Source organism: Leuciscus leuciscus (assembly GCF_965113295.1).
Source record: "Leuciscus leuciscus genome assembly, chromosome: 15".
NCBI lineage: Eukaryota > Metazoa > Chordata > Actinopteri > Cypriniformes > Leuciscidae > Leuciscus > Leuciscus leuciscus.
This window is the reverse complement of record NC_138739.1, coordinates 19256750-19279023: the sequence shown is the minus strand read 5'-3', so window position 1 is coordinate 19279023 and position 22274 is coordinate 19256750. Positions and strand designations below refer to the sequence as shown.

Sequence of the window (22274 nt, the reverse complement as noted above, 5' to 3'; positions counted from 1 at the left end):
GAAGAAGGAGGGGTGCAGCCTCACTTTTCCACATAAAGTAGCGTCGAAGGGACGCAAATTTCATCATACAGACAGGGCGGGGTACGGCCTGAACTGATGGGAAAAAATGTGGGTCTTACACAGTTTGCCCAGCTTTAAACTGTCGAAAATTGAGCTGTGCTCAGTAAACGCAGCATTCTGAGCTGAACGCATCAGGTCAGATAATACTGGTAGTTTAGACCGACAGCAGCCTGGCCTGCAGGGCGGGAACCTCTAGGTTATAAAACCTTATAAATGTAGACGGGGAGGCCCAGCCTGCCGCCATACAAATATCTTGCAAGGCAATCCCACTTGACCAAGCCCACGAAGAGGCCATGCCTCTTGTGGAATGCGCTCTGACACCCAAAGGGCACTGCATGCCCTTGGAGGCGTATGCCAGCGCTATAGCATCAACTATCCATCTGGATAGGCTCTGTTTCGACGCGGCTAGTCCCTTAGAACGTCCGCTAAACGAAACAAAGAGCTGTTCCGTCTGTCTGAAAACAGACGAGCGAGACACATAAGCTCGTAATGCCCTGACTGGGCAAAGGAGGCTCGCGTCTCTTTCCTCATCAGGGACCGGTAGGGCTGACAGAGAGATAATCTGCGCCCTAAACGGTGTGTTGAGGGATTTTGGAACATAACCGTGCTTAGGTTTGAGTATAACTTTTGAGTCATTGGGCCCAAACTCCATGCACGCCGCGCTCACAGAGAGCGCGTGCAGATCCCCTATGCGCTTCACCGAAGCGAGAGCCAGCAAAAACACCGTTTTGAAAGACAGGTGTTTCAAATCGATTGACTGTAAAGGCTCAAATGGCGCACCTTTCATGGCTTCCAGAACCGTAGAAAGGTCCCATACGGGGACTGAGGGAGGTCTGGGAGGATTCAGTCTCTTAGCTCCTTTAAGGAAGCGGATGACTAAATCGTTCCTTCCTATTGACTGACCAAGCGTTGTTTCTGAGAACGCTGCTATAGCTGCCACATAAACTTTGAGCGTGGAGGGGGCCCTGCCCCCATCCAACAGCTCTTGTAGGAAGGAAAGCACCTCCGTCACATCACAATTTGTGGGTGACACACCACGGGCTGTGCACCAGCCCGAAAACACTGACCATTTCGAAGAATAGAGTCGTCTTGTAGACGGAGCTCTAGCCTGCGTGATCGTGTTTAATACTCCTTTAGGGAGTCCAACATGTACCCGTTGATGGCCCAGACATGAAGGGACCATAGTTCCGGGTGAGGATGCCAGATCGAGCCGCGGGCCTGTGAGAGGAGATCTCTCCTCACTGGTACTTGGTTTTTCCAGAACGGTGCTACCAGCAGTACTGAGCATCCTTCTTCCCTGATCCGTTCTATCACCTGAGGCAGGAGAGAGACGGGGGGAAAAGCATAGAGCGGGCGGCGGGGCCACACATGGGCCAGCGCGCTCCTGCTCTTGGAGAAAAATTCTTGACAATGAGCGTTTTCTTGAGACGCAAACAGGTCCACTTCCGCTCTGCCGAATTTCTTCCACAGCAGTTGGACTGTCTGTGGGTGTAGAGACCATTCGCCTGCCGGAACATTGTTCCTGGACAGTCTGTCCGGTCCTAAATTCAAGATCCCTGGCACGTGCGCTGCTCTGAGCGAGCGCAGGTTGCACTGAGCCCATACCAGGAGGCGTTCTGCCAGCCTGTACAGTTTCTCGGATCTGATGCCGCCCTGGCGATTTATGTAGGACACCACAGACATGTTGTCCGAACGGACCAAGACGTGGTGACCTTTTATTTGGGGACAAAAACGCGTCAGCGCGTTGTCTACTGCCAGCATTTCGAGGCAGTTTATGTGCAGGAGCTTCTCCCGTTCTCACCACTGGCCGAAGAACGGTCTGCCCTCGAGCAGCGCTCCCCATCTCGAGGTGGACGCGTCCGTGGACACCACTTTCACCCTCGAGGAAGTCCCCAGGCTTACACCTGATTGGTACCAGTCGTTCGCTTTCCAGGGTTTCAGAGCTGTAACGCATTTCTGATTGACCCTGAGGCGAAGCAAACCGGGTGCCCACGCTTCGCGTGGGACTCGCGCTTTCAGCCAAAACTGCAGCGGGCGCATGCGGAGCAGACCCAGCTGGAGCACTGACGATGCTGAGGCCATGAGACCTAGCATCTTCTGAAATTTCTTGAGCGGGACAGACGCGCCGCAGCGAAAAGAGTTCGCTGTGCGTCGAATGTCTACCACGCGCTGTTGTGATAGTCGCGCTATCATGGATAGTGAGTTCAGTTCTGTGCCCAGGAAAGATATTTTCTGACTGGGTGACAGGGAGCTCTTTGCCCAATTGACACTCAGACCCAAATCCTCGAGGTGATCGAGTAAAATGGTCGTGTGTTCTATGAGCACTGCGCGAGATTGCGCTAGAATCAGCCAATCGTTCAAATAGTTCAGCACTCGCATGCCTCTCATTCTGAGGGGTGCGAGCGCCGCATCCATGCACTTCGTAAATGTACGGGGTGCTAGGGACAAACCGAACGGCAGGACTGTGTACTGATATGCCTGGCCCTCGAAGGCGAATCTCAAATATCGCCTGTGACGTGACGCTATCTGTATTTGAAAATACGCGTCTTTCAGATCTATTGACACAAACCAATCTCCTTGGCGAATCTGCACAAGGATTTGCCTGGTCGTGAGCATCCTGAACTGTCGCTTCACAAGCACTTTGTTCAGTTGCCTTAGATCTAGTATGGGTCTGAGACCCCCGTCTTTTTTCGGTACCAGGAAGTATCTGCTGTATAGCCCTCCCTCGCTCTGATCTTGAGAGAGAGGTTCTATGGCCCCTTTGCTCAATAGTTTCGTCACTTCGGCTCGAAGTAGATGTGCTACTTCTGTTTTTACCGTGGTCTCGACGCGCGCCACATAGCGGCGAGGGCGTCGGCGAAACTGCAGCGAATAGCCTCTTTCTATAATGGTCAGCACCCACTTCGAAAACCCCGGGTAGCTTTGCCCATGCGTCTGCATGGATAGCTAGGGGTCGAATACGAAGCGCGCTCCGCTCGCTCAGCGATGGGGAAGCTTCGGTGTGCTGTAACACAAGCGTGTCGCTCGTGACATTTGAGGCATGGGGCGCGCTGATGACAGCGGGCAGATTGCCCGCGCTCGACTCCTCTGCGGTGGTTAACCGCGAAGGGGAGGGCTGGGCGGTTCCCGTGGGAACTGTCATGTCTATGTGTGGATGTGGGCGCGGGACAGCGGGCACATTTATCACACCGAAAGCATCGTTCGCTTGCGTGAAGCGAGTGCACGTTGGTTTCGTTTTTACAGAAACCGTGAGACATGCATAACGTGGTGTTAGTGGGCACATTCACCATGTTTGAAGCGCAATCGGTCTGAGCCGATTCATGTGCGCGAGCCCTGTGTGACGGGCTGTGCTTGTGTGTAGAGATGGGCACTGGGCAGTGGGCATTCTTCTTACACATAAAGCACCATCGGCCGTGGCCGGGACACCAGAAAAATACACACTTATGGGATTTATCTGGGTAGCCGTAAAAACGGCGTTTGTGTGCAGGCAAGCGGGTGACAGAACCGACTTGTTTACTGCAGGATACACTGGAACAGTCACATTTACTGGAACTGAACGAGCGAGAAGTTGCCATAGAAACAGAGAGCGTCAACATGCTGGCGTTTATTGCAGGCCTGCGTGCATTACAACAGGCTTGTTCACTGCAATATTGACATTTCCAGTCGCCTGAATTCCAGAGGGGAATGGGAAATGTATAGGAAAAAGGAGGTTGGTCCGTCCGCAGCGGGACCAGAAAAACTCCCTTTTTTCCTTACGCCAGTGACGCACGGAACACCATAGAAACGGTGTTTGGGTGCAGGCGAGCGGGTTGTACAACGCGCTCGTTGGCTGCAAAATACACATCTGCAGTCGCCTTTTCAGGGAACTGACAGAGCGAGCATTGACGGCATAATTTTATCTGCCGGTAGACCCGGGGATCGAACGCGGGTCTCTCGCGTGCAAAAACCTGAGAGTCTGCCACTGGGCCACAGGGGGAGACACATTGTAACTCAGTTAGCGCGAGTATTATAAGAGAGCGTCAACGTGCTGGCGTTTATTGCAGGCCTGCGTGTATTACAACAGGCTTGCTCACTGCAATACTGACATTTCCAGTCGCCCGAACTTCAGAGGGGAATGAGAAATGTACGAGAAAGAGGAGGTCGGTCCGTCCGCGGGGGGACCAGAAAACGCTCTTTTCTCCTTTCGCCAGTGACGCACGGAAACCATAGAAACGGTGTTTGGGTGCAGGCGAGCGGGTTGTGCAACGCACTCGTTGGCTGCAAAATGCACGTCTGCAGTCGCTTTTCAGGGAACTGACAGAGCGAAGCATTGGCGGCATAATTTTAACCGGATGCCAGGTGAGTCCTCAGAGTCACCATAGGCAGTACCTAACTCGCAGTGAGGGCAGTCGCCGTCAGCGAGTGCGAGAGCTGCGTGATCAGGAAAAGGGGCGTCTTGAAAAAGACGCCCAGCTCTTTTAGTGCAATGGGAGTGTGTGTCGCGGCGGCGAGCACACACACATACATAAACACAGTAGTAGAGAAAGGATATAATGCCGGAAAGCGCAGCAGGAAGGCAAGGAAGGCGGCGCGGCCAGCGACTTCAGTGACTCGTCCCGCTGATGGTGCTCTCTGTCAGACGGCGCGGCTTCTAATCCAGCTCCAGCGATGCGTGTGCTTCGCTTGAAGGATGAAAAATCAGATAATAGCTGCCTGCGAGCGATATTTATAGGCCTAGACCACGCCCATTTCGGCGGGACGTGACGCAGCGGGCGCGAAGTGCCCTGATTGGGTCTGACGTCACGCCAGGCCTCGCTCGATAGGCTGCTGCAGTTGCCGCAGAGCAGCCAATAGGCGCGCGAGCTGTCTCGCCTATGTCTGCATTGCTGCTGCAACGCGTTTTGCATTATTACAAAATTAAGGATAATTTTTGGCTTCAATATCTCGCGGAAAAGGATTTTCCCCTAGCGTAAGATATCTTACGCAGTACGAGAGACCTCTCGTAAGAGAACAGTTTGTTTGGCTTGAGACCATGATGACATACAGTACAATATATGCGAAATAATCATGGCCTGGAAATACGATTTTGCTGCTTCCAATGATAAAGAGCCTCTGATGTGCTGGAAGTTTGCGATGTTAAATTTCAAAACACGGCATACCCTTTTAACATGATTTTTAAAATTTAGTACAGGATCCAAGATCACACCTAGGTATTTAACTTCTTCTACATTTTTGATCATGTAACTATCCACATAGATATTTTGGAGAGCACTTTGAATTCTTATGTTTGAAAAATACATTGTGACGATCTGGCATCCTCATTGTGGTCCCTTCATGTCTGCGCCATCAATGGGTACATGTTGAACTCCCTAAGGGAGTATTAAACACGATCACGCAGGCTAGAGCTCCGTCTACGAGACGGCTCTACTCCTCGAAATGGTCAGTGTTTTCGGGCTGGTGCACATCCCGTGGCGTGTCACCCACAGACTGTGGAGTGACGGAGGTGCTTTCCTTCCTACAAGAGCTGTTGGATAAGGGCAGGACCCCTTCCACGCTCAAAGTTTATGTGGCGGCTATAGCAGCGTTCTCAAGAACAACGCTTGGTCAGTCAATAGGAAGGAACGATTTAGTCATCCGCTTCCTTAGAGGGGCTAAGAGACTGAATCCTCCCAGACCTCCCTCAGTCCCCGTATGGGACCTTTCTACAGTTCTGGAAGCCATGAAAGGTGGACCATTCGAGCCTTTACAGTCAATTGATCTGAAACATCTGTCTTTCAAGACTGTGTTTCTGCTGGCTCTCGCTTCAGTGAAGCGCATAGGGGACTTACACGCGCTCTCTGTGAGCGCGACGTGCATGGAATTTGGGCCTAATGACTCAAAAGTTATACTCAAACCTAAGCACGGTTATGTTCCGAAATCCCTCAACACACCGTTTAGGGTGCAGGTTATCTCCCTGTCAGCCCTACCGGTCCCTGATGAGGAAAGAGACGCGGGCCTCCTTTGCCCATTCAGGGCATTACGAGCTTATGTGTCTCGTTCGTCTGTTTTCAGACAGACGGAGCAGCTCTTTGTTTCGTTTAGCGGGCGTTCTAAGGGACTAGCCGCGTCGAAACAGAGCCTATCCAGATGGATAGTTGATGCTATAGCGCTGGCATACGCCTCCAAGGGCATGCAGTGCCCGTTGGGTGTCAGAGCGCACTCTACGAGAGGCATGGCCTCTTCGTGGGCCTGGTCGAGTGGGATTGCCTTGCAAGATATTTGTACGGCGGCGGGCTGGGCCTCCCCGTCTACATTTATAAGGTTCTACAACCTAGAGGTTCCCGCCCTGCAGGCCAGGCTGCTGTCGGTCTAAGTTAACCAGTATTATCTAACCTGATGCTATCAGCTCAGAATGCTGCGTCTACTGAGCACAGCTCGATGATCGACAGTGACAAGCAGTAGCACGAGATGTGCCTGGGCAAACTGTGTAAGACCCACATTTCCCCATCAGTTCAGGCCGTACCCCGCCCTGTCTGTATGATGAAATTCGCGTCTAAGCGATGCTGCCATATGTGGAAGAGTGCGGCTTCGCCCCTCCCTCTTCCCGGACTCCCTGTGAGTTCCCTGGGTGATTGTGCGCTATATGAACCCCGGGCTTTCGCCCTTGGGTCTTTGGTGTCAGATCTCAGCATGCATGGCGTTTTGCATTGGGTCCCCTAGCGTAAGATATCTTACGCAGTACGAGAGACCTCTCATAAGAGAACGTACTCGGTTACTAACGTAACCTCGGTTCTCTCTAGAAGAGGGAACGAGTACTGCGTATCTTGCCGTGCATGCACACGCTCTGGTTGCTTCGATGATGAAAAAACAGATAATAGCTGCCTGCGAGCGGTATTTATAGGCCTAGACCACGCCCGTTTCGGCGGGACGTGACGCAGCGGGCGCGAAGCACCCTCATTGGGTCTGGCGTCACGCCAGGCCTCGCTCGATAGGCTGCTGCAGTTGCCGCAGAGCAGTCAATAGGCGCACAAGCTGCCTCGCCTATGTCTGCATGCTGCCGCAACGCGTTTTGCATTATTACAAAACTAAGGAAAATTTTTGGCTTCAATATCTCGAGGAAAAAGGATTTTCCCTAGCGTAAGATATCTTACGCAGTACTCGTTCCCTTTTCTAGAGAGAACCGAGGTTACGTTAGTAACCGAGTACGTTTTCCTCATTTTTTTTATTAAAGCATTAAGTTCAATTTCCAAAAGATTTTGGAAAGATTTTTAGTCAAGCATGGATGTATTCACTTATGCTTAGTACTGTACATATTTGTGTACTGTACGTACAGTTAAGGGAGGTATGGTCAAGATTTTACCTGTAGTAGGTCAGTCTGTTCACTAGGGAATTACTACAACCTTTGAAACATGAAAAAAACACTTTATGTGAATTACAGTAATATTTTCATATTAATATTTGTATACTATAAATACAGTAAGGGAGGTATGGTCAAAATTTGACCTGTAGTAGGTCAGTCTGGTCACTAGGGAATTACTACAACATTTGAAACATGGAAAAACACTATAGGTGAAATACAGTAATATTTTCATATTCATATTTGTATACTGTATGTACAGTAAGGGAGGTATTGTGAAAATTTGACCTGTAGTAAGTCAGTCTGGTCACTAGGTATGTACTACAACCTTTGAAACATGAAAAACACTTTAGGTGAATTACAGTACTGTTAAAAGTAATATTGGTATTAATAAATCTGTAAGACTGCCGACTCTATAGAGCAGTGGCATAAAAATTAAAAAAAACAACGAATGTCTGGCGAATATCGAACCTAAAACTAACTTTACCTCGCTTTAATAGCGCAGTACTGCTGCTCAAAACGCCAAATCCTCTGCCAGGATGTGTCTGTCATGAGTGTATGGATGTGTTCATGGCCAATCATCACACACGATTACAGCTGGAAGGATGCCAGCTTTATTTTCAACAAAGGTAAAGTATATGAGATTGCCGGCAATCATTTTGGAATGCAAATTCCATCACATGTCAGTTTCACATATTTTTTTCCTCCCATCATCATCTCCCTTTAGCTTGTCTTTGTTCCAGCTGCTCTCTTTCTGATGATTGTGTGAAGCTTGTGAATTGTCAGATGGGTGGTTAGCATTTCCTTTTATTATTCCTTTTACTGTTAGGAAACAGTAATTGTTCTGGCATAAAGATCCCAAACTGGTGCACATCAACTGACTAGAACAAATGCTTTGAAATGTATATTGGGTCTGTGATACTTGAAATCAAGGTTTAAACATTTAATAATGTAAACAGATAATAATCTAGAATTTAGATCTCATGTGAATTCATGATTATATTTATATTTCATAAATTACATAACTGGCCGAAGAACGGTCTGCCCTCGAGCAACGCTCCCCATCCCGAGGTGGATGCGTACATAATTACTGTCAAAATAAGACGAGTACCAAAACATTTATAGACACATCGAACATCTTTCATGTAAAAAAACACATTCCTGATCACATCTTAAGCCTGCATTTGATCAAACATACCCTAAAAATAGTAATATTGTGAAATATGACTACAACAAAAAGAATTTATAAATATCTATAAATTTATAAATAAATACATATATATATATATATAATTTATTCCTGTGATCAAAGCTGAATTTTCAGCATAATTACTCCAGTCTTCAGTGTCACATGATCTTTCAAAAATCATTATAATATGATGATTTGATTCTCAAGAAACATTTCTGATTATTATAAGCGTTTAAAACAGTTGCTGCTTCATATTTTTGTGGAAATCATGATACAGTTTTTCAGTATTCTTTTAATAGAACTTTCAAAAGAGCAGCATTGATTTGAAACATATAGTTTTAAACAATTTAAAAGTCTTTACTGTGACTTTTGATCAAATTAATTCACCTTTTCTGTATAAACAATTTTTCAAAACTTCTTTAAAATGTTTATAAAACAGAACAATGACCAATTATAACCACATTAGAACACATTAAAGGGATAGTTCACCCAAAAATGTAAATTCAGTCATTAACTAATTACTCTCATGTCGCTCCAAAGTCCAAAAAGATTTTTGTGCAGAACACAAATGAAGATATTTTTAACAGATGCCTTGTGTGCAAAAACAACAAAACAACTGCAAATTTTTAAAGGTGTTCAAGATGTAAAATAAGTCGCTGATGTCCCCAGAGTGTGTATGTGAAGTTTTAACTCAAAATACTCAACAGATCTTTTTTTTTTTTTTTTTTTTTTTTAAGCGTTGTAGGTGTTGTGTGGCTGGATGTATTAATACACATAGCTCTCTCTATTTACTCCTGAAATCTGAGGCAACCGCTGAAGACGAGGTGGAATTATTTTTTTGTTTGTTTTCAAAGAAAATGCTCCCTCAACTCTACCGAAATTCGTTTATGTACTTACACACTTCTTATACTGTGTTTACTCAGCTCTTAAGGTGATTTTATGAAGTAAAACTGACGCTTCATCTTTTGTGTGATGTACAATAAACTATTAAACTAAAAACAAAAAACAAAACAAAAAAAAAAGCCTTTAGCTTAAGTACACTTTTGCTGCCAAACTCCTGTAGAAAAATGGTTTACAAAAACAAAAAAACTAAAACGAAGAAAGTTTTACTATTTATTTGGTGTAAAATAAAAGTCCTCAAGTATGGTATGCAAAAATTAATCTCAGAGGACTCTTTTCGATGGTTAAACCAGCACTGGAAACTGCAAACATGGCCACAGGTGGTTGGGCAACACTTCTGCCTGGCGGGACATTGGCCATCATTTATCTGGTTTTGGGCACAAAAAAGGTGCAAAACATTTACCAGGCGTCACTGCATGGATACAAATATTCAGCTTTAGTCAGTGCATTTAGCGTCATTCAATTTCAGAAATACAGCACAAAAATCAAAGCATGAACAGGTTTTACTTGGAGCAAGTTGTATTCTAAGTATTATGAATCTTTATTTTGTAAAGCACAATCTTGAAATGATATGGGCTAAATTCAGGTACTTTGCACTGCACATACATATATCTTCAGAGCCCCTAGGGCAGGGTTTCTCAGACTCGGTCCTGGAGGGCCACTGTCCTGCACAGTTTAGCTCCAACCCTGATCAAACACACCTAGCTGTGAGTTTCTAGTGATCCTGAAGACATTGATTAGCTTGCTCAGGTGTGTTTGATCAGGGTTGGAGCTAAACTGTGCAGGACAGTGGCCCTCCAGGACCGAGTCTGAGAAACACTGCCCTAGGGCAAGGTGGTGGAAAAAAATGGGTGGCAAAAAAAACAACCTTTGGCATTCTCTCAGAATTGTTGCCAGTTCAAACAAACAGGGGTTCAGACCGCTCCATACATTAACAGTGAAGGGATCCATTGTTCAGTAAGTTGGCAATATATTTACAGTTCAAACTTTCTGGATCAATACATTCGTGAGCTAAACGTTAAAACACGACACCTTTTCAATCATACTAGTTACATAGACAATGAGCTTCAACCCAATTCCTCAAAATGAGCCTTATAAATATCTCTTTGAGCAGGCGACAGAGACTAATCTGAAGGACTGTCCCTTCCGACTGGTCTCTCAGCTGCCTGTTCATAGAGATCAATTGATTATAAAGCTCATTTAAGGAAAGTTAGGGTTGTAGCTCATTTTTCTACGTTGCTATGATTGGAACGAGGTGTCATTTGAGTTAACGTTTAGCTCACAAGTTATTGATCTGGGAAGTTCGAATCTGTAAATATATTGCCAATTTTACTGAACAATGGAACCGCTTCACTATTAACATACAGACCTGTCTGAAAGATTGCCAGCGGGACATTAAACAGGAAGTGTTTGTCAAACACACAACAGGTCTTGCAAGAGAAAAAGGTTTTGGAAAATAATTGTTACCCCATCCCATATTTTTCAAACAACCATGTCCCTTTAGAGGCTCTGTAAAAGCCGACCCACACACAAATGTAATAAAGTATAAATACCTATATAAGGAGCTGTACACTGATGTCCACATCCATTGCTGCAGCATTTCTCATCATTAGGACAGTCACTGTCATGGGAACACGACTCGACACACGCTCCTACTTCCACGTCAAGGTTTTTTTTTGGACACACTCCTGGCTTTGGTTTCTCTGTCATGTGTTTGTATAACAGCATATGAAGGATTTGTAAAAAAGGTTCAATATAAAAAAAATTAAATGATAACCCACACATGCATAATAAAATGAGGGGCGTAAAATTAATTCTCTTTAAAACTGCAGTGAACCAAAGACAGTCTAAAATACACAGTTTTTTTATTTTTATTAATTAATTTAAAGCTGCAGTCCGTAGTTTTTTTCCTCTGTCGCCATCTCTGTTCGAAATCTGCAATTGCAGTTATTTGTGGAATTATCAACTTTACGTGCGTTGTGCCTCGGCATGGCACAGCGCCGATGAATCCAATGTTTTGAGAATGTGCGGCTGTCAGTCATGGCGTCTGTGTGGATACTGTCATTCGCAATCACAGATTCTACTTTTTGGAAGCATGACCAACATAAGAATTTTCACCAGAAAATGTCGTCTGAACAAGTAACATCCACTTTTGTTCGGACCAAAAAAAAAAAGAAAAAAAAAAAGAAAAAAAAAAGCATTGCAGTAAATCGCACAGATTAAATCTAACAATCGCTTATTATATCACGTCAAACCGTGCAAATAATACTTTGTTCTCAAATTGTTAATGTTAACAACATCAGCATTGCGTGACTACATTAGATGCCCTTCCGATATTTATCCTTGTTTTCACATGGGCACAGTCACAGTCTCTTTTTTTCTCTGAAGTCTTTCGCGTTTTAGAACGGGTGAATCTCCAGTTGTCACTGGTGATTGTCATTTGAACCTTTCTGGATCCGCCATCAAATTGATAAGTAATTATATCAAGTGCTGTGAGAAAACGTTATAAATCTCCACCTCCAACATCACACGCAATATAGCCTACTAGCCGAGACTCCATTATGTGTACAGATGTGACATAATGACACAACATAGCCTACTAGCCGAGACTCCTTTATGTGTACAGGTGTGATGTAATGACTCAAAGACATGCTCGAATTTCCAGCGGAAATCCACCAGTACCACTGGAATACAAAAACATTACTACAAGCTTACCGTTTTGAATCAAGCTAAGGCAAGCAGATAGTGTTGAACACTGGCTGGTTATGTACTTGCAGTCTTGCACAAATTTATTTTGGATAATTTTTAACCCCAAAAAGTTACGGACTGCAGCTTTAAATAGCTGGTGTTTCTGACATCACAGACTACCTTGTAGCCAATCGTCAACAGCGGGCTTTAGCATTTCATTAACAGCAAACTATCAGAGAGTCTCAAGAAGCCAGGTTTTCCAGGAATTGTTATAATAATAATAATTTTAAAAAAAGTTAATCAATCATTAATTTGGAAACTGTGAAATTACTACATAAAATATATTAAAAACTTCTGTTACTTTTAATCATGAAAAAAAGAAAAGAAAAGTTGACAGCACTAAATAATAAAATAAAATAAAATAAAAAATACCTGCATATGGAGCCATACACTGATGTCCACATCCAATGCTGCAGCATTTCTTATCGTTCGGACAGTCACTGTCATTCACACATGACTCGACACACACTCCTACCACTCCTATATCAATGTTTTTGCTTGGACACACTCCAGGCTTTGGTTTCTCTATCATGTGTTTGCATAACAGCATATCAGTGAATATTGAATGACTGTGTTTTGAAAGAAAAAAACTTGATCCACACACCAATATAAATACCTGTATATGGAGCTGTACACTGATGTCCGCATCCATTGCTGCAGCATTTCTCATCGTTCGGACAGTCACTGTCATGGGAACACGACTCGACACACGCTCCTACCACTCCCACTTCAAGGGTTTTATCTGGACACACTCCAGGCTTTGGTTCCACTGTGTTTGGTTCATGCGTTTCAATAACAGCATATTAGTGAATGCAGAATGACTCCCTGTATGTTGATTTAAAACAAAAAGCTGATCCACACACTTATAATAAAATATAAATACCTGTATATGGAGCTGTACAATGATGTCCACATCCACTGCTGCAGCACTTCTTATCCCCTGGTTCATTTCTAAGCCAACTAACATAAGGCAATAAATACGGACTAGGTCAACTTTGGAGACAAATTTCTCAGGAACTGTAGTACATATCAAAAATGCATTCAGACATTTATGTGCAGCTCAGTCCAAAGAACATCGGAGCCAATTTTGGACAATCACATTTTCACTTTAACTTTCCAGATAGACGACATAAAACAATGTTCCAAGAGGTGCCTTAAAGTCCCCGTGAACCGGAAGTTGCAAACGACTTTTCTCCAGTGTTGTGACGTATTTCCCAGTGAAACGGAATATTGAACAGAGGGCAGGGTTTTACTCTAGCGCTCCTCCTCTCCATCTCTGCTTATAACAGACTAACGGTTTGAGGGGAGTGGTTAAGCGTTTTTCAACCCAAGCCGTCGTCATCAGAGAGGGACCGCCATTCCAGACCGGAAGTAACTTTTCAGACTTTGATTAAAGATTACCACAGCAAACAATTTTTTTCTGTGTGTTAACTTGCACGGATTAATTGTTCACCACAAGACTAGTAATATGCGCTAACAAAGTAAATAGGGTCAATTTTGATTTCACGGGGACTTTAAGTAAAATTTTGCTATAGGTACTTCTTCACATATTTTCTAATAATGTTAAAAGATCTCACCCTCTGACTAGATCAGAGTCTCCTAAACTCCAACACACAGAGCCCAATAAAACAGCAACCAACGAGAAATACAGTCTAGCTGTCATCCTGAGACCTGCGATGTCACAATGGACTCTGCTGGATAATGCACTGAGGTAGAAGGTTTGTAAGTGCTTTTAAAAAATTTTTTTTTACATTTTTTACGCGTTTTTATAGATACAACTTACTAGGTTTGGCACAACTCTAACCTAGCTGCAGCTTTTGCAATCTAATCTTAAAGACCCTGATTAGCTCAGGTGTGTTTGATTAAGGACGCTGCGTTCACACCATGTCGTTTACCGTAATAACGAGATGACATTTAGGCTAATGGCATAAAGTTGAAATGGCTTGTTTAAAATGCGCCTCGCCTGAAATGTAGTCGAGACGAGAGGCGGCTGCAGTGAAAGAAGGAGTGAATAAAATATAAACAATTTATTTGTTTTAAAATTAGACTTAATTATTTCATGATAATTCAAGTTGAATTTATGAATCAGGAGGCGGAGACAGTCAATAATCGGTGCAGTGGGAGTCATTTAGTTAATATTTCCCCATTCAATAGATGGGTTTCCGTTTCTCGAATTACCCATTATCCTCTGCGGCGCGCCGCCATGTTGTGTGTCAAAGCTGTCAGTAAGCCACTGGGAGACACGGCTCATTCACAGTGCTGCATTAATATAAAGCCAGTTAATATAAAGTATTTTTGACTCTTTTGTGTTGAGATAACGATGACAAATTCCTCCAAACCTGCAACAAGGTGAAGGTTATTTACAGGGACACATTAGACGATGTTTGCAAGGCAAGATATGATGAGAAATTGAGTTATATCGATGGAAAGGATCCTTACACAATGTCGAAAGAGGACTGTTATGTAATCCTGCGGCGTACCCCGATATTGAGGAAATGGACATTGCCAAGTATCTCATCCACACCGTTAGTGCGTACACTTTTGACGAATTAAGAGGAAGAAAGTCTCTGGAAGCATACAATTATTTTGTTATAATGTGCGAGTTAAAATTTTATGTGGTCGCATTTGTGCGAGTGCATGGTCATGTACTACTCAGTTAAATTCACGCATGAATTCTCCTGCATTGAACTTGTTTTAGCGCCCGCCAAAGTCTTATTTGATCGGTGAGTAATGTAGATGAACTGGGCGCATGTTTAACTGAAAGAACGAGCAGAGAGAGAGAGAGAGAGAGAGAGAGAGAGAGCCGGTCGCGTGCGCGCACTCCCTCTCTCTTCGGAGCCAGGCGAAAGTGTAAACAAGACTTCACCGTCTCCAAACTAAGCGCTGTCTTGCTCTCTCTCCCTCGTGGAAAAGTTAGTCTGGAGCCCTGCATTGACGGTTCACATCGCTGTAGCCAGGCGGCTGATATCTGCACAGCCCTTCTTATACGGTACATTTAGACTCCGTGTCAAGACACCATCTGGGTAAAAAAACAACAACATCTGGGTAAAAAAACAACAATCACGTTGAAAAAAATAGACGGTAATTCGGGGTGGCGTAGTCATTACTAGACGGCCACGTATTGCTACATTAAGTACATTTTTCATCTCGTATTTTTTTTGTTTATTTAAAATAAGACAAATCTGATATTATTTTAATCTCCAAGATGTTATTTAACAGTTGAGATAGTTATTTAATGCTTCGCTAACTAGCAGAAGACACTAGCAGGGTTTAAACCCCAGTTGTGCAGGCGGGGGCATGTTGTAACACTGCGTTACAATGTGCCCTATTAGAAATATGCCATTATATTCTATTCATGGGTTTCATCAGGTCCCTTTCCACAGGTGTATAAAATCAAGCACCTAGATTATGAATGCAGACTGCATTGTGCTTGATTAATACACCTGTGGAAAGGGACCTGATGAAACCCATGAATAGCCTACTTTTATTAATTTTATTGGGAAAACGTGAGAAAAAGGTGAATAAAGACTGAGAGTCAATGTTCAGAAATGACTAATTATTTATTTGTTTTGAACTATGTTTTATAGCTGTGTTTTCATGTTCGTAGTCAACTCAAAAATTTGTTTATATTATAAAAAGTTGCCGTTTTTTTATTGTATTTTATTTAGAAAATATTTTAGTTTGTTTTGTATATATTTTTTTATTAGATCAGATAACATTTTAAGCTGTCATATGTTATGTTACAATGTGCCCCACACATGTTACAATGTACCCCACCTATGGGGCATGTTGTCACATTTCACTTCCATTCTTTCGGGGTATGTCAAGAAAAAAGTATATACTGTATTAATAAAACAACTATGTGGGAAATGAATGTGGGAAAAAATAAATACTCTGAACCATAAGTAGATTTACACAAACTGAGAAAGTCAAAAAGCGTTAGGTTGTGCCCCGCTCTCCCCTACATAAAGCATTATTTTTAGTGATAGTGTAATAGAATTTGTGTTATTATTCAAAATTGATTCAAAAACGTTTTTTTTATTATCTAAATAAAAGAAGGTTTATCAGGGAGACTCGAAATGTATCCCCAATTCTAGAATGACTCACATATCGCCAGCAAGCCATATCACCCTGTAGCCCAAGACTGGTTGCCCACTGAAGCTAAGCAGGGTTGAGCCTGGTTAGTACCTGGATGGGAGACCTCCTGAGAAAACCAGGTTGCTGCTGGAAGAGGTGTTAGTGAGGCCAGCAGGGGGTGCTCACCCTGTGGTCTGTGTGGGTCCTAATGCCCCAGTATAGTGACGGGGACACTATACTGTCAAAGAGCACCGTCCTTCGGATGAGACGTTAAACCGAGGTCCTGACTCTCTGTGGTCATTAAAAATCCCAGGATGCCCTTCGAAAAAGAGTAGGGGTGTAACCAAATTTGCCCCTTGGCCTCTGTCCATCGTGGCCTCCTAATCATCCCCATATACTGATTGGCTTCATTGCTCTGTCTCCTCTCCACCAGTAAGCTGGTGTGTGGTGAGCGTTCTGGCGCAATATGGCTGCCGTCGCATCATCCAGGTGGATGCTGCACATTGGTGGTGGTTGAGGAGATTCCCCCCTTCTACAGTATGTAAAGCGCTTTGAGGTCTCAGAAAAAGCGCTATATAAATGTAACGAATTATTATTATTATTATTATTATATCGGGAATTTCCGGTTAGAGGGTTCAGCGCACTTACATAGGCCTACATGAGAACATATTTTCTGTCCAACTGTGAATTCTGACTAATATTCATAAAATTTCATAAAATTCATCCACTAACCTGCAGAAATCGAATACTCCTCTTCTCATTAACAGTGGGGTTTTTTTTTTTCTTACTGATATTTCATACCTACTGAGTTTACATTTTTACATGAATTTGACTAATAAAAAGGATTGCTTGTGTTTGTTGGTGCTTTATTCCAGTCTTTTGAAATAGTTGAATGAATAAATGAGCGAGGTGCCTGTAATGATGTTAAATAGGCTATAGCAGGGCTATTCAATTAGCTTCATTCGCGGGCCGGATTATCAAATCGAAAAGTTGAGGTGTGCCGGTGGGTTGGTTTGGGGGTTTAGCTTATTTATTGAAACATAACAGTTTCAATAAATAAGTTAAAGTAACCCTAGAAAAGTATGGTATTTACTTGGAAATGTGGTACCCAACAGTATGCAGATATATAAACCCATAATAAATTAAAACTTGATCATTTACAGCTGTGTACAACTATTTTCCTTGGAACAAATAAATAAATAATATAAACTCGCAGCTGTTGGTGAGAAATGATAATTATTTTATTTATAATTGTTATGCTTAAATGAAAATATTCTGACAGTGAGACTTGATAACCACAGGCTCACGCACTGTATAAAAAATGCCTAAACACAAGTTAAAAACTATACGTATGGCTACCTTTACAAAGAAACTGACATAATTTCATAACAAACATTAATTATATATTCCTCTACCCACCTAATAAATCTAATGCAATATAAATCACTATATTTACTATACTGTATAATATTATAGTAAATATATTTACTATATTTATTACTACATAGTATTCAATATAAATATTGCACATTTATGCCCAACCATGGTAAATTACTACAGAACATTCATGGTAAATGTTTGTAAGGGTGATTAGGGGATTTAAAGTGTTCTAATTTCGTTCATGCCACAATGTTTCTCCTGCTTTCCTCATCAGTCTTGTTGGGAATGTTGAGGCTGTTTCATCCGATTTAATACTTGTTAAATCATCGAGTGATTTGTGGTTTGTAACAGAGAGGTTTCTGTCTAACTGAAACGCAACTATTTGTTGTTACTGTACTGACCGAGAAACCGCTTCAGATGATTCTGTGACGGAGCGGTCCGAATGAATCCGAATAGTTTTGGACCGCTGCTGACCGGCCACTTTGACGCTCGCCGGCGGCGGTGTGAACGCACAGTTATGCAAGCGCGTTTAGAAATAATCGAACCAAAAGAATGATTCATTCACGAATGATTGGTAGCCTATCGCTGGTTCAGTCGACAAACGTGCAGAGCGGCGTTTGCTCAGTCTGGCTCACACACAGCGAGTCTGCTGCGGTGCGGTGGCCCTGCAACCCGACTGGAGAGACTGAGCTGCCCCAGAGCCTCTGAAGGTGAAGTGAGTTTCCCCAGGTGTTTAAACACACGTTTAACTTAAAGTTACTTTTGTAATGAATGTATTGTATGCTAAAGACGATTCAGCATCAGCAAAAACAGCGAGTCTATTAGGCTACGTTAGCCAAAATCAGCGGTCAAATCGCTCCCTCGTGATTTGTAAGAGCACTTTGATTAGCCTAATTTTGATTTTAGTAAAGACAAGAACAGCTTAATAAAAAATAAAAAATATTGTTTGTGTTTACTGATGGCCGACGTTACTTTACAACACACAATACAGTGCCAGTTAGGCGATCGATCATTTGATTAGCTAAGCAGTCCTATTAGATCCAATTTCTCTCAGATATCACAGCAATGAAACCAGGTTACAACTGGGGAAATAACAAATACAATAGGATTAAGTAGTCTAAACATAGCTGGTGTGTGCATTGTGATAAATCTTTCTGATTTTATATTTGTTATTGAGGACAGAACTAAACATTCAAATGGTTACATTTCTTTGATATTAAACTACTTTTATTTTAGATTTAGATTTTGGCTTCCAATGATTATAAAAAAAGAATGTATTTGAGGTATACCATTAAAAACTAAAGCTGCATTCTGTCTAGCGCAACTTCCTTCCCTTCACAGCGGTGTGCTGTCATTTCTCCCTAAAACCCAAACATAACTCAGAATCTGCATGATCGGTGATTGTTGTAAAATGTAGTCTATACTGTTGCTAAACTTTTTAGCCCATGTTACTCCTGAACAGTAATGTCAGTAGACATTACTGAAATTAAAGCACTGGGTATATAATTTGTATATTTGTTTAATTGTATACTTTTTTTTTTGTTTGACCATGTGTTTGTACTTTGTTTTTGGTGTCCTATGTCTTCTGAATATAAAACACAAAAGCCTGCACCCTTCTGCATAACATGCATGTTTTATTTGTTTTGTTAAAGCATTGCTTTTTCTTTTGCTATAGATATTTATTTTACATTTCAAAATATTAAGCAATATTAATTGTGTTCTAAATAATTTTTTCCCCCTTTTTTTTTTATATAACAAAAAGAACCGATAAAGTAGGCTACCGGATCGATAAGGAGTATCGGTAAGAGTAGTAATACCATAAAAACCTTAACGATACCCATCCCTATTGGCAACAACGAATTAAAAGTTATGGCCAATTTAACTGTGATTAAATTCAGTATACGTCTGCCATATGTTGCCACCCCTCAAAAATGCCTGCCCCCCTCTCGCCACCCCATAAATATTTTTCTAGATCCGCCCCTGAGTCGACATAAATTCGGGACACATATAATAACTGCTGAAATATTCGCACGTAAAACGTTTCTCGGGTCAGTCGGAGCAAGTATCAAACTAAATTAGCCGCACCGCCAGGAAAAGAGGAGGAGGGAGGTTGGTGCCGTCGGGCCGGATGGAGAGTATTGGCGGGCCGCCAATTGAATAGCCCAGGGCTATAGGCTATTTAATTCATCTTAAACAGTAACCTACACAGCGTAGAGGAGAATAAAATACTTTGAATATTAATTAAGCATTTTGGGCATAAACAGGTAAATAGTAAAAAGATTGACATTGAAAAATGACATGGAATGATTAAAATATTAAATCCAAATAAATAAATGTTTGTGGTTCGTCCTATTGTACCGAATTTTGGTTGTAGTTCCACCAGAGTTCCACTGGGGGCGATCGCCCATGAGTGCAAAATGAATGGGAGTCTATGAAGCTAGACGGCTAAATTTGTCTCTTTCACCCGATTGCCGTTGAGAAATCTCAGATTTGATTGTAGGTTTTGCAAGTTTCAACATGGGTTATAGGTCGAAAGCTGAATGAACGAGTACTTATGTCCTTTCAATTTCTTACAGGTGAGTTGTTGTTGCGCATAACATGCTAGCATTCTGCTAATGAATGCTGATTGGTCAGTGAAGGACTGATTACGACCAGAGATACCGCTTGATGGCATCGTGGACTCTAAAAAATCTAACACCCAGCAATGTGTAATTTCTTTGCATCTTTCGAATACAACATTCAAATTACTAAAAAGTTATATCCTGAGAAAAGTGGATTTTGAGGGGTATAGCTCCATAGACCTCCATTCATTCTGCACTCGTCTTGTGAGCGCCCTCATATGGAACCAGAGTGGAACTGCAACCAGTTCCGAAGCCGGAAGTTTACTGAGAGTGGAAGTTATCCCCTTATTAGACATTCTCTGGTCGCGGTCACTAGTTAAAGTTTAAATTCATTCATAAATTCATAAGTTTAAATTTATGAATGTACAAGCGTGTTTTTCCTACTTAGTTCACATGAAAAGAAAAAGGCAAAAAAGCGAGAAGCTAGAATCAGTGAACATAACATAATACTGACAAAAAATTTGCAGGATTTGGGATAATTAAAATCCCTTTGGTTGAAGAGCATAGCATGCTTTAAAATTTTATTAATTTAATATTATAAAACTAACACAATTTTATTACATACTAAATTGGTTAATGTTGCTTTATGTTGGCTTGAGAAACCCATTATATATTTAAACATTAATTTATTATTTATTATTATTATGAGAGTAACTGACTCCACCTATAATGCTTCACAAAACTCGGCTCAGACCTTCAGACTGGTCTGACTCGCTTATATCTTTTCTTACTGGTCAGACTACTTTCCCAAAAAATACCATTGACTTACATAACTGAACAATGAAGGCCGTAATACTTAATGCTGTCCATAGAGTCGACAGGATAAGAACATTTTTCAGTCTACTCTTTTTCTCTTTTTGCATCAGTTTCATGACAAAATAAATGCATGAATTGCATTCATAAATGGGCCATAACTGTGTATGAGAACAAGCTTTAAGCTGTACAACTACTTAAAACTTTCTATTCAGGCTCTTTAGCCCTACATTGCCGCTCTCTAATTTATTTTAAGATATTGTTATTCACACTGGTTTATGCATTTAATGTTTGCCCATCTTGAACTTTTATTTATCATGAGCTCTGTTTTAAGATGTACTAGGTGTTGATAAATCACATTCAGTTAATGTGAAGAGCTAATGTCAGGGCCAATGTCCTGCAAAGTTCAGCTAATTAAACACACCTGAACCAGCTAAGGTCTTCGGGATTTCTAGTAATGTCCAGGACAGTGTGTTGGAACTGGTTGGAGCTGAACTCTGCAGGACATGATCCTCCAGGTTCAGGACTGGCTGGGTGTTAAATGAATTTGCCTATGCAGATTTGTAGGTCAGTAAGTACAATGGAAAAATAATCTGCAAAAACTTTTGCAGGAACTTTATATCCCCGCAACACATGCAAATAAAACTGCAATGTTTTTGAACTTTTGAAGATGTCTTTCTTGTAAAACTATCCCATTTGCGATTACCCTGCTTGAAAATAACTGAACAAATGTTATTGCAGGTAGTGGAAAATAATGCATATTGTTTTACACAGAATTCCAAAAAACTCAAGAACATTAGATCATTAGATGTTATTGCAGGAAGTGGAAAAATGCACAATGCACAGGAAGTGGTTTTACACATACCTCGTAGTGACTTCAAGAACACTATATGCCTGCAACTTCTGTGATGACAAAATCTTCAGATCTGCATATTATGGCACTGCCTTGAGTTCTCCATCCATTGATCAATACAGACCTTGCACCCCACCACACTCCTGCAGCATTAGGTGAACACAGGTTCTGCAATGATAGCTTGATAAAGAAAATCTAAAAAGTCAACATTAACTGCAGCTGGTGCCAAATAAACATGATTCTGTTTTGGAAAACAGTAAGTCAAAATTACAGCTGATATCATGGCCAGAGAATGTCTAATAAGGCGAGAAGTTTCACTCTCAGTAAACTTCCGGCTTCTGAACTGGTTGCAGTTCCACTCTGATTCCATATGAGGGC

The 22274-nt window shown here is 42.1% G+C and overlaps 1 protein-coding gene and 1 long non-coding RNA gene across 2 annotated transcripts in view; both read right to left on the bottom strand.

The window, feature by feature from the left end:
• The window catches only part of LOC309475586 (uncharacterized protein), a 388909-nt gene that overhangs the window by 176807 nt on the left and 189828 nt on the right, over positions 1–22274 (bottom strand). The window lies entirely within an intron of this gene.
• Positions 9686–12931, bottom strand: LOC309475726. Its single transcript, XR_014197816.1, has 4 exons — positions 12829–12931; positions 12585–12737; positions 11018–11167; positions 9686–9831 (listed from the first exon to the last, which is right to left on the bottom strand). It is a non-coding gene; the product is annotated as an uncharacterized lncRNA (long non-coding RNA).